Below are 17,150 nucleotides of genomic sequence, written 5' to 3'. Positions count from 1 at the left end.
CTTTCCTGGTTTTCTAGTCGTAAAGACAAACCTTTGACCAGTCTTTGATATAATGCAGGAGTTATATAGTGACAGGCACACATTTTAGGCTTGGCTTCCTTTTCTACCCATGAGCTCAGGACTCTGCTTTCTCCATGACATTCCCCAGCTACACGTGAACAGCTAAACCGTCGGGTTTTGCTGGGACAAATCCTCCGTGTCCCCTCGAGAAAAAAGAGGACAAATAGAATCCCTTGTAAGAATGCTCAGCGGGAAACCTACAGCCAGATCAGAACACTTACCTTCTCACACAACAGTGGGACTAGCTTCTTACATGTGCATCTTGGGAAGTGTAGTCCACGAACCCGATATAACTGGAAAAACTACAAGTCCCAGAATCCTTCCTGTCTCCCACGCCAAGGTTCTACGGCGCTCCTCCACCGTCTTCCGATTGTCTTTCCTGTTCAGCTCAGTTTAGGTTTCCGGTGTGCTGCTGACACCTGAGGCAGTGATTGCCTTTTGAGGTTTTTGTGTGTTCGTTCGTTCGTTCGTTCGTTTTTTCTGGGTTGTGTTGCTTGCTGGAGAGAGGGTCTCACGTAGCCTAGTCCGACTCCAAATTCCTGATCCTCCTGGCTCCACCTCACAAGTCCTGGGATTAGAGGCTTCTCTGCCACCATGGCCCGCAAAGAAGTGGTTAATATTCCCCATGCCCGGCGTGCAAAATAGGATCCAAACAGCCCTAATTTAGGAATTCGCTGTCTTCAAGAAACTCTTTCACTGGTAGCAGGGGACAACAATCTCTGCTACTCAGTAGGCTGAGACGGAAGAATATCGAGTTCAAGACCAGCCTGGGTGATTTAGTGAGACCTCGGTCTCTAAATAATACTGTAATAGGGCTGGGGCTATATAGCTCAGTGGTAGCGCGTTAGCCTAGCCCAGGGTAGGCCTGAGTTCATACTAGTGGGCATTTCTCCACCATAGACGCTTTTTAAAATCGATTTTTTAAAAAAAATTTTTTAATGTTTTTGCCAACAAACATACAGGAGCTCCAGAAGGCCAGAAGAGGGCGTCAGCTCCCCTGGAACTTGAGTGGCAGCCGGTTGTGAACTGCCATGTGGGACGGAATCTGAGTCCTCTGCAAACAATGCACTTAACCAGTGAGCCATCTCCCCAGCTCCCGACCCGCTCCCCAAAAGACCCTTTCTGTTTTGAGACAGGGTTTCGTTGTGTAGTCTGACCCCTTTAATAATAAATAATTGGTTCTCCCCCTTCCCTCACTTCTGTTTTTGTTTTAATTTTTTGAGACAGGTTCTCACTACGTAGCCTTGGCTGGCCTGGAACTCATGGAGATTCTCCCACCTCCGCCTCACTAGGACATCGGCTAACAGTGTGTGCCACCACGGTCGGCAGATTGGACTTGATTTCCTCTTAAGTACCTATGTTCCCTTCCACTGCACAGTGCTTAAATTTCCTACCATAGGTTAAATATTGACAGGGGCCTGCCAGGTGTGTAGGCAGGTGAAACCTTGCCACCAGCTTGACAGCACAACTCTGATCCCTGGGACTCACACAAGTGTGGGAGGAGAGCACCAACTCGTATTTGGCCCACATGCACACACACTATTTTGATTCTAAAAAACAAAATAAGGGGTTGGGGATTTAGCTCAGTGGTAGAGCAAGGCCCTGGGTTCGGTCCCCAGCTCCGGAATAAAAAAAAAAAAAATAGATCATGGGTGTTGGAGAGATGGCCCCGAGGTTCAGAACTGCAGCCCAAGCAAGAGGACATAGGTCTGGATTCCAGCTCTCACATAAATTGCCCTCCCAGCACAAAGGAGGACAGGGAGCAATCAGATGGCTGGGGCTGGCTTACTCTCAGCCTGGTGAAAGGACTGGAGCTCCATGTTTATGGAGATTCTGTCAGATCCTGTCTCAGAAGGAATACAGTAGGGGGTATGTGGGGATCCCCAACACTCCCCTGGGCCTCCAATCTCTGGGCAGATTGTTGTCTTGCTTTGGTTATTATTATTGTTATTATTATTATTATTATTATTATTTGGTTTTTGTTGTTATGGTTGTTTGTTCTGACAGTGTTATACCACAGCCCAGCCTGGCTTAGAACTCACTCTGGACCCAGGCTGGCTTCCAGCTTGCATCTGTCTGGGCTGCCGTCCCTGGCTCGGGGTTCTAAGGTCATTGGTTTAGAGAGAGGGAGGCCTGGGGATCTGTTTACTCATATCTTGGCCGCTCCTGAAGTGGAGCCAGCAAAATCTGCCTCTCTGTAACATTACTTTAAAGTCAGACACCACACCACGGAGTGTGTACCTTTTAGAATGGGAAGTGGCAGGCAGGGACCTTGTTACCAGCCGAAGGACCCTTTCCCCTTATTCAATAGCCGATTGGGTGGCTCATAATACTCCGTCCTGAGCTACGGGAGGAAGGCAGTGCTGGTCTTCCCTGCTGCCTTCACTCTCTGAAGGGGACACCCCCTCCCTGTGCAATAAACTATGATCTCCAGAGCAGGGGGCTTTGGGACCTGGAACCTTGCACGTCCTGAGTGTCCCAGCCAGGCTCTGCCACTGGTGTTCGTTTCATTTAGAAAACTGAAAAAGAAACTGGCCGTGGGCTTTAAAACTCTCATAATGAGGGGCTGGAGAGATGGCTCTGCTATTAAGAGCACTGACTGCTCTTCCAAATAGTCCCGAGTTCAATTCCCAGCACCCACATGGTGGCTCACAACCATCTACGATGAGTTCTGATGCCCTCTTCTGGTGTGTCTGAAGACAGCTACAGTGTACTCACATTAAATAAATAAATCTTTAAAAAAAAAAAGAAGAAGAAACATGCTTTTTTTTTTTAAATAAAAATGAAAAATATTCCTCGGGAAAGAGGTTCAGAGCCAGGGTTTGGACAGCTTTCTACTTGCCAAAGTTAAAACAAGACAGAGAAATTTACTTCACATTTCATGTGCTCTGGCTTTGCTGTGTTACAAAGCCTCTCTCCTCAGAGTTAAAATCTTCTCACAGAAGGGTTAGGAAGCCCTCCATGTACAAATGTTGGATTTTCTTTCATATACCACAAAAGGGGTTGGGGTTGGTTTGAAGGACTTCAGCACTGGGAAGGCCAGAGGCAGGAGGATCTCTATGAGTCTGAGGACAGTCTGGTCTACATAGCAAATTCCAGGCCAGCCAGGGCTACACAGCGAGACCTTGTCTCAAAACAACAAACAAACAAACAATGAAACAAAAAAATCTTCACTTAGAATTAAACATAGAGGGACTGGAGAGATGGCTTGGCGGTTAAGAGCCCTGACTGCTCTTCCAGAGGTCCTGAGATTCCCAGCAACCACACGGTGGCTCACAACCATCTGTAATGGGATCCTATGCCTCTTCTGGTGTGTCTGAAGAGAGCGACAGTGTACTTATATGTAATAAATAAATCTTTTTTTTTTTTTTTAAAGAATTAAACATAGAATTCCTATATGAGCCAGCAACTCCACTACTAGTAGATACCCCAAACAATTGAAGACGGGCAGGGCTGGTGAGATGGATTGTGGGTAAGGGTAATTCCATGCCTCCCCTGAATTCAATCCCTGGGACCTACATGGAGGAAGGCGAGAACCACCTCCCACAAGTTGTCCTCTGACCTTGGCACACACTTCCACACACACATAAATTTAACAAAAAATTTTCATTGAAAGCAGGAACTCAAACTGATACTTGGACATCGCTATCAGCGTTATTTGTATTTGAGCAAAGGTTCAAACCGTACAAGGGTGCAGCCAATAAGGTTCGCTTAAGGCGCCACTGTTGCTGATTGAAGGATGAACGGTAAATAAAATCCCACTAGACAGAATATTACTGAGCCATAAAGGGCATGAAATACCAATATGTACTACAATATGGATGAGTCATACAATGTCACAGTAAGGGACTGGAGGGAGATGGCTCAAATGACTGCTCTTGCAGAACACCTGGATTGGGTTCCCAGCACCCACATGGTGACTCACAAACGTCTAACTCCAGTTCCAGAGGATCTGATGCCCTCTTCTGACTTCCACGGGCACCAGACATTCTCATGACGCACGTTTTCCCATGGACTGGGCCAAGAAAGCTTGCTAGGGAGCTCAGAGTTTAATGCATACCGAGTTTTAGTTTGGGAAGATCAGAAGGCTCTGAGATGAATGTGAATGTAGACACTGAAATTAAACCCTTAAGATAGTAAAACACTGTACATTTTATGCCATCTCGTCTTCATACGCATATTTTCTTGTGTATAAAGTCAGAAACAAGAAAGCCTCCCCTGAGAAAGCAGTAATATTGAGCCAACCTAACCCCTTGACTCGGGCAGAAGCTCCCTTGCAGGCTCCGAGCTGAGTCAATTAGCATGTTCGATCCCATAGTGCTTTGCTTCATTTCCTCCACGTAAACCTTACATAAAACCAGCAAGCTCCTCTTTTATATCATACATAAAGTGCTATAAGGTTGTATTTAGTGCTCTCATGTCCAGCGTAACGATAATTGAGGGCTTTCCCGTTCGGCTCGAAACCCCCTTTCTGAAATAGGGTCCGCGTCTCCTAGGAACGGTGCGCCGGGCCCCTAGCTCGCCAGCTTTGCGCAGTGGCAGTATCGTAGCCAATGAGGTTTATCCGAGGCGCGATTATTGCTAATTGAAAACTTTTCCCAATACCCCGCCGTGACGACTTGCAATATAGTCGGCATTGGCAATTTTTGACAGTCTCTACGGAGACTGAATAATTGTAGTCCAAAAAGAATAATTATCTAAAACTTTAAGATTCCTGCTCTCTCTATCTGTATCTCGGCTTATCTAAAACTTTAAGATTCCTACTCTTATCTGTATCTCGATTTAGCTCGAAAACTCTTTCTTCCCCTTTAACAACTTTTAGCCGACCACTAACGTTTCTCGCTCGCGATCCTTACTTACAATGAGACTTTTTACTGTTTTGTTACTTTCCCCTTCCAGTTTGTTGGCTGTATTGACAAGTCTGTTATCCCTGTCTCCGTCTCCGGTCACTCATGTTTGTTATCCTTGGCTGGCCCAACACTCGCAACAATCCTGCCTCCGCCAACGCAGCGTCAGGGTCACACTGACACGCTCCTCTAATGCCAACCCCCCGGACCTCCGCAGCGGACCACACATCTCATTTCATCCCTTTCTGGCTTACCCTCCTCCCGCCGCGTTTGCGCCTCCACCCGGGCCATCGCGATGACGTTGGCTCGATTTGCATAAGAGTCCCCAGCATCCCAAGCGGCTGCCGCGTTGTCTGGAAACCACGGACGTTCGGGCGCTAGATAGCCCACGGGCAGGAGCCTGTCCACGCAGGTGACTCAGATGGAAACGCCGGGTTCGGTTGCCGTCCCGCGGCGGTCGCGCGTGGACCGGAGCTCACCGTGACTGAGATGAAGGTTGTCAGCCCTGGGAGGCTGAGCGAGCGCACTCGTTCTCCAGCTTTGCGCAGTGGCAGTATCGTAGCCAATGAGGTTTATCCGAGGCGCGATTATTGCTAATTGAAAACTTTTCCCAATACCCCGCCATGACGACTTGAAATATAGTCGGCATTGGCAATTTTTGACAGTCTCTACGGAGACTGAATGTTGTTTGTCTAAAGATAGATGTTTTTAGTTTATACTACTGATCCCTATTCAATACTTTTAAGCTCCAGAATACACTTAACTTTTTAAGATCTTAGTTTTTCTTAAAGAAATGAGATAGAAGACTGTTATAATAGGTCTTAACTTCCATGTCTGCCCCAGAGTTCCTGTAGTGTTGCTTAATGCAGATGCATTCTCTTGCCTCTGCATTTGTTTGGGGGTTTGTATTTGTGTTCATCCCCCTGCCTCTGCATTTGTTTGGGGGGTTGTATTTGTGCACATCTCTCTGCCCTCTGCATTTACTAGGGTGTGGGAGGCTGTATTTGTGCCCAGCCCCCTGCTTTGAAGATGTTGGCGGTGGTAGGGATTGAACCACCGACTTGTTTGCTTTTTGCACCACACACACAGCTCGCTCGCTGGGCAGATTCCCCCCACCCTTTATTAATCTTCCACATTTTCCTCTTTGAAACCAAAGAGAAAACAGGATTCTTTGAGGATTCTCAAGCAGAGCAGGACCGTGCAAGGAAGGTTTTTAAACCCACACTGGGCAACCCAACGGGACCTGTGTGAGACACTGTTCGTCTCAGCACTTGGAAGACAGATGCAGGAGAATCAGGAGTACACATAGCAAGTTCGAGACTAGCAACAAACAAAAGACAGTCTTATGACAAGCAAGTGTTTCAGAACCAGCCAGAATATCGCAAAGAGAAAGTTGTTCATAATGAAAGTGATTAATTGGGGCTGGAGAGATGGCTCAGTGGTTAAGAGCACTGACTGCTCTTCAAGAGGTCCTGAGTTCAATTATTCCCAGCAACCACATGGTGGCTCACAACCATCTGTAATGGGATCCGATGCCCTCTTCTGGTGTGTCTGAAGACAGCTACATTGTACTCATAAACATTAAATAAATATTTAAAAAAAAAAAAAAAGAAAGTGATTTATCAAATTAAACGAGCAGCCCCGTCTGGTATGGTGGCACAGGCCTACAGCTCAGGAGCCGGAAGGTGGGAGGGTCACAAGCTCAAAGCTAATGTGGTAAGAAGAGTCTGTGTCAGGCTGAGCTCCATCCTCAACTCCCACAAGGTGGCAAGAGAATGAACCGGTCTTGGAGTTGTCCTCTGAGCTCCACATAAGGACGGAGCCGCAACAGCGCTTACAGGCGTACACACACACACACACACACACTAAAGAAACGACTTTATCTTTAATTCTTTTTATCTGAAATAAAGAATTCCATGAACACCAGTACCTTTTGCAATTAGGATAAAACAAACATTGATTCTGGTGATTTAGGCTACAAATGGCTTCCAGGAACACTCGAGTGTCAGACTCGTTGGAATATTAGTCTATATCAGATAATTTAAAAAAAAATTTAAAAGAAGTTATTTACAGAGGTAACCGGTGAGGTAGCCCAGTGGATAGAAGTGCTTGCAATGCAAGCCTAGTGACCTGTATTCGATGCCTGGACCTCATCGAAGAAGAAACTGTCCGCAGCCAACTGTCTCTTGACTTCCACACGTGAGCACCTGAACACACTAATAATAATAAAATTAGTAATGTTAACAGAGAGGGCTGGGGCATTTGCTTCATATGCAGGAGACCCTGGGTCGTATCCTCATTAGCATATTATTACTAAATATGTATATAATTAGCATATGCACATAAGGCTGTCCCTGATGTCCCACACTTTTAATCCTAGTACTGGCAAAAGCAGTCAGATCTCTGTGAGTGCAAGTCTGCAACGTGTCCTTCAGGTGAGTTTGCATAATAAGACCCTGTCTTAAAAATACACACACACACACACACACACACACACACACACACACACACGGAATATAGTAAAACCACCTTGGAGCAGAATTTGCAACACCACTGAAGGATCAATGCAGGGACCCAGGTGAGATGTTTTTATTTGGGGTACATAATTTAAGGGGTGACAAAAACTCGGTAATCAGATAAACAATATTTTTAGTAAAATGAGTGTCAAGGTGGCCGAGAGCTAGATATGCAAGGACAGAATAAGATCCCTTGAGATGGGGTCTCACTACATAGCTCTCTCAGCCTCCCAAGTGCTGACGTTTAGATGTGCGCACGCTTTTTTTTTTTTTTTTTTTTGTGAGCTGAGTACCAACCCAGGGCCTTGCGCTTGCTAGGCAAGCGCTCTACCACTGAGCTAAATCCCCAATCCATCTTTTTCTTTTTTTTTTTTTTTTTTTTTTTTTTTTTTATTGTCCCAAAGGACACACAGTTTACTAGGCAGCTGCTGGGAAATGAGTGGTTAGACTTGGCCACACACTCCAGCTCAGGCTTCTTTCCGCGTAGGCGTTGGAGGAGTCCTCAGCGGCCCTGATGAGCTCATCCTCCAAGCACTCCGCAATGGTCTGGATGTTCCGGAAAGAGTCTGAGGAGCACCTGCGCACAGCAGCCAGATGGCCTGAATCACCAGGCGGGGACACACCCACAGCCCGCAGCCTCCCGTCCGGGCTCGTCCAATGCCTGTTGAACCGTCCCCGGGGGCCACTGTGGATGATGGCATTCACCAGTACCTGCAGAGGGATTTTTACCAGTGAGCAGGTGGGTGATCTCAAAGGCACGCTTGACTATGCGCATAGTCATGAGCTTCGTGCATCATCACGGAGTCAGGGAGGTGCTGTGGGATGGGGCTCTGTGCTTTGCGTATCGCCCTCCTGTGTGGGGCAGGGACTTTTCCAGGTCAATGTGATTCTGAAGGGGCACATTGTGGATAAGCACGTCGTAAGTGTCTCTGCCACCGCTGGTGTGGCTGTCTCCCGATTTTATTTTGCACAGGACATTAACTAGTATTTTGGGGAGGTGCTTTTTTCTTTCTTTTTTTTTTTTTTTTTTTTTTTAATCTTGTTGCTGTTTTGTGGGTTTTTTCAGGTTTTTTTTTTTTAAAGATTTATTCATTTATTATATATAAGTACACTGTAGCTGTCTTCAGACACACCAGAAGAGGGCATCAGATCCCATTACAGATGGTTGTGAGCCACTATGTGGTTGCTGGGAATTGAACTCAGGACCTCTGGAAGAGCCGTCAGCGCTCTTAACCATTGAGCCATCTCTCCAGCCCCCCCCCCTTTTTTTGTTTTGTTTTGTTTTTTTTTTTTTTTGCTTTTTGTGTTTTTGTTTTTTTTTTTTTTGAGCTGAGGACCGAACCCAGGGCCTTGCGCTTGCTAGGCAAGCGCTCTACCACTGAGCTAAATCCCCAACCCGGGTTTTTTTTTGTTTTTTTTTTTTTCCCAGCCCTGTTGTGCTGCTTTATTTTATGTTAACCTGACACAGGCTGGAATCATCTGAGTGGAGGGAACCCCAACTGAGGAAAATGCCACCAAAAGAATAGGCTGAAGACAAGCCTTAATTAGTGATTGATGGGAGGGCCCCGCCCATTGTGGGTGGAGCCATCCCTGGGCTGGTGGTCCTGAGTTCTACAACAAAGCAGGCTGAGCAAGCCGTGGGGAGCAAGCCAGTAAGCCGCACCCTCCATGGCCTCTGCAGCAGCTCCTGCCTCCGGGTCCCTGCTTGATTTTGTGTTTGTTTTGGGTTGGTTTCTCAAACAAGAGACTGGGAATGAGATGGATTCCCTGTTAGAAAGGCAGATGGACGGTTGGGGATTTAGCTCAGTGGTAGCGCGCTTGCCTAGCAAGCACAAGGCCCTGGGTTCGGTCCCCAGCTCCGAAAAAAAGAAAAAAAAAAAAGAAAAAAAAAAAAAGAAGAAAGGCAGATGGACAGAGGGGCCATGGCTACGTAATAAAAGATAGCCAAGTTGCAAGATGGCGGATGGCTTCTTCCCTCAATGAGAAAAGCTCGAGAGCTTTTTGTCTCCCACCAGCAGGGGGCTTCCCGGGAACTATCTCCACAAGTTTAAGGACACATCAAGACACATCACACAACAGTGTGGGGCAATCAACCATCCCTGCCTTCTCCAAGCTCAGGAACCCTGAAGTAAGATTCTTCAGGGTGTTTAAAAGTCCCGGGGGCGGGGGGCGCTGGAGAGATGGCTCAGCGGCTAAGAGCACCGACTGCTCTTATAAAGGTCCTGAGTTCAATCCCAGCAGCCACATGGTGGCTCACAACCATCTGTAAAGAGATCCGATGCCCTCTTCTGGTGTGTCTGAAGACAGCTACAGTGTACTTGTATACTATAAATGAATAAATCTTAGAGAGAGAGAGGTGTGTTGGGAGAAGGAAACTCAGTTTCAAAAAAAAAAAAAAAAAAAGTCCCAGTCGGTTAAGAGCACTGGCTGCTCTGCTCTTCCAGACGTCCTGAGTTCAATTCCACACGGTGGCTCACAACCACCTATAAGGGGATCTGATGCCCTCTTCTGGCATGCAGCAGAGCACTCATGCATTAAATAAAATTTAAAATGAAAAATAAAGCCCAGAAGAGGGGGTTTTTGGCTTCTGGACTGCATCTGCATCTGCTGTTTCCTCACTGCCAACAAGTGTGCTTGTGTCCTAACTACAGATTCTGTCCGGGGTGCCTGAGTTCCCTCTGATTCTACCGCTGGCTGCAATTCAGTTTTTCCTGCCTTTAATTCTTTAACTGGCAGAGAAAGCAAACCCCGGGCCATCCTTTCAAGACTTCATCAGTTTCACTATGTAGGCCTGGCAGGCCTGGGACTCACAGAGATCTTGTCCCACACCCTACCTCCCGGCCCCTGTGCACCACAACGCCTGCCTATGACTGCTGGTACACGTTGTTACTTCCATTCTCTTCCCACCAAGCAATGTGCCCTGGACATATTTTCCATGTCAGCAAGCAGTTTGGCTTTCTTCCTCTATGGCTGTACCCTGCCAAGGTTAATCATTCTGTTGACGGACATTTTGGTTGTCCAGTGGGAATGTTGTAAGCAAGTTACAATGGATGTCCTTGTGGTTATGTCATCTCTATGAGTCAGTCTGTGTGTGTGTGTGTGTGTGTGTGTGTGTGTGTGTGTGTGTGTCCCTGTCCCTCGCTCCCTCTCTCCCCCTCCCCCCTCTCCTCTTTCTCTGACAGTTTCATGTAGCCTAGGCTAGCTTTGAGCTCTCTATGTAACTGAAGATGGCCTCAAATTCCCGATCCCCTTACATCCATCTCCCAAGTGCTGGGATCACACACTGAGTCTGGCTTCCTTGTGGGACATTTTGAGGGGAAATTCCTATATGTTTTTTTTGTTTTGTTTTTGTTTTGCATTTTAAGGCAGGCATACTTCCAGCTTGGCATCTGAACGCTTGCTGATGTATTTGGGCCACGAGCCATGGCTGGAGAGAGAAACAAGCGCAACACATATGGTCTTTTGGGTGTGTTTTAAAAAGCCAGGGGCTGGAGATGGCTCATGCAGTCTCTTCCAGGGTCATGGTTCAATTCCAGCAACCACATGGTGGCTCCTCCATCTGTGAAGAGATCTGATGCCCTCTTCTGGTGTATCTGAAGACAGCTGAGTCTTATATATATAAATAAATAAATCTTTAAAAAAAAAAAAAAAAAAAGTTTGGGCTGGAGATGGCTCAGTGGTTAAGAGCACCCACTGCTCTTCCAGAGGTCATGAGTTCAATTCCCAGCAACCACATGGTGGCTCACAACCATCCGATGCCCTCTTCTGGTGTATCTGAAGACAGCTACAGTGGATTTATATAATAAATAAATAAATCTTTAAAAAAAAAAAAAAAAAAAAAAAAAAGCCAGGGTCTTGCTATGCAGTCCAGGCTGGCCTTGAACTCCTGATCCTCCTGCCTCAATCTGCCAAGGGCTGGAGTCTCAGGTGTGAGCCCCCACCATTCCGATGGGTCTGGGGAGATCGGAAATGGAAGCTTTCTGTAGCCATAGAGCCTTCCCGCTAGAGAGAGAGCAAAGAAAGAACTGTGCCCATTCTGCTGCCTGTGACATTAAGATCCCGTGTCTGTTTGTCCTCCGGCTCTTTTCTAGGCTGGGAGCAGGGACGAAGGCTGTATTGGATGAAGTAATCTTTGTCTCTGAGGGGAGGAGGAATCTGGACACATCCCAAACTGACCCTCTCCCGCTCATCACACACACACACACACACACACACACACACACACACACCTCACACCTCCCACACTATCTTCACAGCTTGCCTGGGCCCCGCTGACTGGCTCCAGGAAATGGGAACAGACCAGGGCTACCTCAGCCGAGAAAGGGCCCAGCAGCCCCCAAACAATTTGCTCAGTGTTTTAAGTCACTGCAGGATGTTTGCAAGAACCAGCTTCTAGGTTAAAAATATCCCGTGCTGGAGGGGCCTGAGTCTGCCTCCGAACAGAGCTGCCTCACAGTCCCATGGCTTCTCTGTCACTAGGGGAATTGAGGAGACCAATTGATCCCCTCCCCCACCCACGCACACCCCCATCATACTTTGAAGTCAGACTTTCTGTGTTCTAATCTGGCTCCGTTATTCACTAGATCTGTGACCCTAGGCCACACAATTAGTGCCTCTGTGTCTTGGTGCCCAGGACTGTAGAAGGGGTGTCATGGTTCTCTCTCAGAGGCCATGAGCTTCTACTCTGGCTGCCAATTGTGTACCGAGCTTTTTTTTTTTTTTTTTTAATCTTATCCCAAGACACAGAAGAAGAGGAGGAAGAGGGGAAAAAAAGTCCTAATACCCAGACTACATTCCAGACCAATTAACTCAGAGTGTCTGGGGACCGGGTCTGGGCAAATAAGATATGTATAATAAACTTCCCAGGTAGTGAGAATGTGCCTCTGATGTGCCAAGGCATAGTGTGCAGCCTAGAGAAGGAGCTTGCCGAAGTACTGCCTGGCACGGTCATGAGGTTGTGGAGCCGAGAATTCAAGTCCTGATGGCAGTCACGGAAGGCTGCCTGGAGGAGAGGGTAGGCAAGCTGGTGAACTGAAGAAGGAGAGGGGATTGCCAGGACAAAGAGGGTGGATTCTAGCAGGGTTTTAGCATCTGTGGAACCAGGAGTCTTTGGCTCTGGGAGGAGGTAGGTTCCTCTGTTCAAGCTTAGGTGTAGAATGCAGTTTTTTCTATGTCCAGGTTCTGGATTCGGATCCAGCCACCCCCTGAGTCTGGAGGTAAGACAGAAGGAAGAAGGAAGACAGGGAGGAGGCTCTTAGAAGCACAAGAGTGATGTAGAACGGCATTTCAAGGGGAGCCAAGCCCTTTCTAAGTGTCTCCCGTGAGACAGCCCTGGCCTCTAGCCCTGCCTTCCCACTTGTCAGCTACATGGCTGTGGGCAAGTGATTTCATTTATGAGCCTCAGTTTCCCGGTATGTAACTAGGTATGAACTGGGTGTGATAGCCCATGCTTGTGGGAGACACGGAGGTCCTGGTGCTCACAGTTAAGTACTAGGAGAGCCCAGAATGTTAAAAACACAGGTTTGGGTTGGGGATTTAGCTCAGTGGTAGAGCCCAAGGCCCTGGGTTCAGTCCCCAGCTCCGGAAAAAAAACAAAAACAAAAACAAAAACAAAAACAAAAACAAAAAAAACCCCACAGGTTTGGGGGCTGGAAAGATGGCTCAGTGGGTTTAGAGCACTGTGTTCTTCCAGAGGACCCGGGTTCAATTCCCAGCACCCACACGGCAGCGAACAACTGTGACTCTAAGATCGGACACCTTCACATGGACACACATTCAGGCAAAAACACCAATGCTTATAAAATAAAAATAAACAAAAATCGAAACAATAAAAAAAAAACCCACAAAGCTTATTTCTTCGAAGGAAGGGATGTATAACTTGTTATCCACCCATAAGGCAGCAGGGAACAGAGGTCGTGGTTAATAACCCGGTGGTGACCTTTGCCCTATCCCCTGCTAGAGCATTATCACGAGCTTGTCAATCTATAGGATCTATCTATATGGAAGGTGTCACATGCGGTCAACCTATAGAGCCCATCTTTACGAAGGATGTCACATGCAGTTTGCAGAGTTTTGATGTAGTCATGTCTTTGTCGTGCACACGGATTGAGTTAACTCTCTTTTCTTTTTTTTTTTTTTTTTTTTTTTTTTTTTGAGCTGGGGACCAACAGGGCTTTGCGCCATAGGCAAGCACTCTACCACTGAGCTAAATCCCCAACCGCTGAGTTAACTCTCAACAGAGGTTTTCTCACTCAATCGTGCTGTGCCTAAATAGACCTAAAGTAAACTACTCAGGTCGGACTCTCGATTGATTGAACCAACACCAGCTACTTAGTCGTGTTGAACTGCCTGCCTGCCTTCCTCAGATGGTTACTCTGCTGGCTGTAGCTGCCATGGCTACAGAGACCTCTGAACATGCCTGATCCAGTATTTAGGACGCTGAGGCAGGAGGATTGCCTGGTACATAAAGAAAAGTATCTCAAGAAGCTCCCTCCACGAAAATGGCGTAAGACCTCTAGTAGATGTATGTATTTATTCATTAGTTTATTGGCTGACTGATTTTTTTTTTTTTTTTTTTTTTTTTTTTCCATGTGGACTAGGGTGTTTGCTTGCTTGCTTGTTTTTTTTGAGACAGCATTTTCTCTGTGTAGCCCTGGGGCTGTCCTGGAACTCACTCTGTAGACCAGGCTGTCCTTGAACTCAGAGATCAGCCTGCTTCTGCCTCCCGAGCGCTGAGATTAAAACTGTGTGCCGCCGCACCCGACTTATGGACTTGTGTGTAGGTGTTTTACCTGTGTGTATAACTGTGTAATGTGTGAGTGCCTTGGTGTCCATGATGGTTGGGAGCCACCATGTGGCTTTTGAGAATCGAACCCGGGGCTTCTGGAAGAGCAGCCAGTGCTCTTCGCCTCTGAGCCATCTCCCAGGACCTGTAGGAATGTTTGTTTTTTTGAAACAGGGACTTCAGATAATTCAAGGTAGCTTGTGATTCCGTGTAGAGAAAGATGACCTTCCTGCCTCCAGCACATATGGGCTGGGATAGCAGGTCTGTGCCACCTGGTCTGTGTTTGTGCTAGGGGATCAAGCCCAGGGCTCTGTTTGCTCTCCCAAGTGAGTTATGTCCTAGCTGGGGTAGAGGCGATCTCTACAGTTAAAGCAGGTGAGACGGGGGCTGGAGAGATGGCTCAGCGGTTAAGAGCACCCGACTGCTCTTCCAGAGGTCCTGAGTTCAATTCCCAGCAGCCACATGGTGGCTCACAACCATCTGTAATGGGATCTGATGCCCTTTCTGGTGTATCTGAAGACAGCTACAGTGTACTTGATAATAAATGAATAAATCTTTAAAAAAAAAAAAAAAAAAAAGCAGGGACGGAGAATGTTCACCACACAGCCACTGAGTCCCAGCCCTGCAGAGTCGCGCTCCCACTGTATGGATGAGAACATTGAGGCTTGCGTGGGGGACGATACACAAGAGGCAGGCGCAGGCGCAGGAGTTGACCCTGACCTGACGTGGGTTTGCCAGACACTAGGGGGGATTCCTCCAGAGGTCAGTCTCCACCAGGACCCACCCTTTGAGGGACAGGGCTCCTTCTTGGGATGAACATATATATTTTTCTGTCTGTCCTCCCTTCCTTCCTTTCTGCTACTTTTCCTTGTTGTTGTTGTTGTTATTATTATTATTGTTATTATCATTATCATTATTATTATTCAGGGTCTCACTCTATAGCCCTGGCTGACCTAGAGTTCTCTATGTAGACTGGGCCATCTTTGAACTCCCAGATATCCATCTGTCTCATCCTTGCTGTAACAAGACTTGCTGGGCAAATCTGAATGTTCTTCCCACAGCCTCTCCTCTAAAAACCAAAGTCACAGTTAGCCCTTCCTTCTCCTTCCTTTCCTCTTTGCTCCTTTCTTCTTTCCCTCCTCTTCCCTTCTTCCTCCCTCTTTCTTTCCTTCTGCCCTTTCTCCCTCCCTCCCTCCTTTTTCCTTTTGTACCGGCTGGTTTTGTGTGTCAGGTTGACACAAGCTGGAGTTATCACAGAAAAGGAGCCTCAGTCGAGGAAACGCCTCCAGGAGACCCAGCTGTAAGGCATTTTCTCAACTAGTGATCAAGGGGGGAGGGCCCAGCCCATTGTGGGTGGAGCCATCCCTGGGCTGGTGGTCCTGGATTCTATGAGAAAGAAAGCTGAGCAAGCCAGGGGAAGCAAGCCAGTGAGTAACATCCCCCCGTGGCCTCTGCATCAGCTCCTGCTTCCTGCCCTGCTTGAGTTCCTGTCCTGACTTCCTTTGGTAATGAAACAACAATGTGGAAGTGTGAGTTGAACAAACCCTTTCCTCCCCAACTTGCTTCTTGGTCACGATGTCTGCGCAGGAATAGAAACCCTGACTAAGACACATTCTTTCTTTCCATTACATTATAATTTTATTCCCTTTATAACAGAACCAGGTTAGATGCAAGTCCCTTGGCCTTTTCTCTTACCATCCTAATTTAAAACACTCGTACCTCTCTTTCATGTTACTTATGTGCGTGAACATTTTGCATGCATGCATACATGTGCATGTGTGTGCCCTGCACCTGCAGAGTCCAGATGAGCATGCCTGAGTCCCTGGAATGGGATTTACAGGCAGTTATAAGCCGCCATGTTGTTGCTGTCCCGGGATTGGAGCTGTGTGCTCTGTAAGAACACCCAGAGCTCTTAACCACTGAGCCATCTCTCCACCCCAGGGCTTGCATCCCTCAGACCTGAGGTGGGGCTTCACAGACTCCAGTCTTAGCCCAATCCTCTTCGTAGTCTCAGCTTTTCGTGGAAAACGGCCTCCATCTGTCCACTGTGACCACTCTGCTTCCTGTCAGCCCTGCTTTCCCTGGGCAGACAGAAGGTCCTTGTCTTCGCACTGTGCCCTTTGGTGGTGCAAATGTGTGGCTTGGTGCTCACCACACTTTTTTTTTTTTTTTTTGGTTTTTTTTTTTTCCAGAGCTGGAGCTGGGGACCGAACCCAGGGCCTTGCGCTTGCTAGGCAAGCGCTCTACCACTGAGCCAAATCCCCAACCCCTCACCACACTTCTTGCAGACAGTCTGGCAGGCTTTAGGAAAATTCCCCATGCCCTCCTCCCCTTCTTCCAGCACAAAAAGCAGGAGTCCAAGTGTTTCTCGAAAACGTGGCCTTTAGTTTAACGTACCCTGTTCCACCTGGATGGTGTTTCCTTCCCACTATGCTGGGAATTGAACACGGGACTTTACCCTTGTCAAACATGCTTCCTGCCTGTGATCTGAGACCATCCTTGCTGTGCCATTTAAAAAAAAGATACAGTTTCAATTTATTTTCAAAGTATAGATTCATGTTGGGAACCAGTGAAATAACACGTGTGGCTCAAAATTTAAGAGATTCGAAAAGCCATTTCCCAGCAGGTCTGGTGGTGCAGGCCTATGATCTTAGCACCCCAAGGCAGAAGGGAGAGGGTTTAAAACCAGCCAGGCAGAAACAGCCAAACTCTGTCCATCAGAATAGGACGAAAGATGTTTAGTGAAGACTCTTTTCTACTCCCGACCTTGGGAAGTCTGAAGACATTGCTTTGACTCTTGCCTGAAGCCTTCTGAGGCAAACAGCATCCTCTAGCAGCGTCATGGTTCCTGCCATGTCCTACTCAGAGCAACAGAGCAAAGTGGCCACACAGTGAAGATCCCTTCAAGAGATCCTGGGAGCAGATCATTCCTGAGGGAACCCC

At 47.3% G+C, this 17,150-nt stretch overlaps 2 non-coding genes and 1 pseudogene across 2 annotated transcripts; 2 read left to right on the top strand and 1 right to left on the bottom strand.

Moving 5' to 3' along the window:
• Positions 1-4,584: 4,584 nt before the first annotated feature.
• On the top strand, positions 4,585-4,725 carry LOC116885975. Its single transcript, XR_004386056.1, has one exon. It is a non-coding gene; the product is annotated as a U4 spliceosomal RNA (small nuclear RNA).
• A 259-nt stretch (positions 4,726-4,984) lies between these two features.
• Positions 4,985-15,937, bottom strand: LOC116885272 (annotated as a pseudogene).
• On the top strand, positions 5,444-5,584 carry LOC116885974. The gene has a single exon (XR_004386055.1). It is a non-coding gene; the product is annotated as a U4 spliceosomal RNA (small nuclear RNA).
• Positions 15,938-17,150: the final 1,213 nt, after the last annotated feature.

Source organism: Rattus rattus, chromosome 16, assembly GCF_011064425.1.
Source record: "Rattus rattus isolate New Zealand chromosome 16, Rrattus_CSIRO_v1, whole genome shotgun sequence".
NCBI classification, from domain to species: domain Eukaryota; kingdom Metazoa; phylum Chordata; class Mammalia; order Rodentia; family Muridae; genus Rattus; species Rattus rattus.
This window is presented reverse-complemented; position numbering and strand designations above follow the sequence as displayed.